This window comes from Schistocerca gregaria, chromosome 8 (genome assembly GCF_023897955.1).
Source record: "Schistocerca gregaria isolate iqSchGreg1 chromosome 8, iqSchGreg1.2, whole genome shotgun sequence".
In the NCBI taxonomy this organism is placed as follows: Eukaryota; Metazoa; Arthropoda; class Insecta; order Orthoptera; family Acrididae; genus Schistocerca; species Schistocerca gregaria.
This window is the reverse complement of record NC_064927.1, coordinates 190136990-190138229: the sequence shown is the minus strand read 5'-3', so window position 1 is coordinate 190138229 and position 1240 is coordinate 190136990. Positions and strand designations below refer to the sequence as shown.

At 42.3% G+C, this 1240-nt stretch overlaps 1 pseudogene; it reads right to left on the bottom strand.

Annotated features, from left to right (window-relative positions):
• Positions 1-536: 536 nt before the first annotated feature.
• LOC126285573 (5S ribosomal RNA) lies at positions 537-654 on the bottom strand (annotated as a pseudogene).
• Positions 655-1240: the final 586 nt, after the last annotated feature.

Below are 1240 nucleotides of genomic sequence, written 5' to 3'. Positions count from 1 at the left end.
TCTTTATTTAACTTGTCAAGGACAAGTGCCTGGCAACGTACAGGAAAGCAATTAATTTTAAATGAAACAGGAAATGGAAAGTATGTTTGATGAGTTTTCGTAATACTTCAATATAAACAGGCCGCTACGAGGTTTAGAGTCGGTAGCGCGTAGCAGACCTTGATGGGGAGAAGAGAGAGAGAGAGTGGGAGAGAGAGGGAGAGAGAGCAACGATGGGAGGGGCAGAAGGATTTGGGGGGTGGGGGGAGTAAGAGGCGGTGTGGAACACGAGGGCAAACATTGCAACATAGTTTTCAAAACTATTGCCTCCCTGCATGACACTAAACATCGTAAAGCACTCTGTCATCGGGCCACATGTGACCCACCGGGACCATCCGACCGCCGTGTCATCCTCAGCTGAGGATGCGGATAGGAGGGACATGTGGTCAGCACACCGCTCTCCCTCTCGTTATGATGGTTTTCTTCGACTGGAGCCGCTCCTATTCGGTCGAGTAGCTCCTCAATTATCATGACGAGGCTGAGTGCACCCCGAAAAATGGCAACAGCGCATGGCGCCCCAGATGGTCACCCATCCAAGTGCCAGCCACTCCCGACAGCGCCTAACTTCAGTGATCTGACGGGAACCGGTATATCCACTGCGGTAAGGCTGTCGCCTTAAACATTGTAAGCTATATGTGAAACAAAGTGTCAGACGTTCCAAGCGACGCAGTTCCTAACAGTAGTCACCGAATTCTGGATTCCTGAATTTCAGTTTAAACACTTTTGCCCACTGTTTATTATTATGGACCTTCCCATTACATCGCACAATGCTTTTCTAGTTACACTATAAAAAAAAAAAAAAAGAAAATACTTTCTTCGCTCTTCAGGAGATTATGAATCGTGATTACTATGGAAATCAGTGAGATGAATTCAAATCTCTTTTTCGATTTTTCCATCAGGCCTAGATTTTGAATATTTGCGATTTCAGTTTGTTTACCATTAGTTTACTGTATCAAAAAGACATTAAAGTCAAGTGTTTCTGAACTTTTTGAAGATATATTTCAAATAATAAAGGAAGTATTCAATACATTTACCATTCCATATAGAGCTTAAAAAATAAAAATCGAGATCAAAACATGTATATTTTCCCTCCATTATACTTTATATGTTATTATTATACCATATACACTTTTTTTGTTCCTATTTTGTTGAATGTCCTTGCAGTCTCGAGCCATATTCCAGCAGTAATCAGCCAGCATGG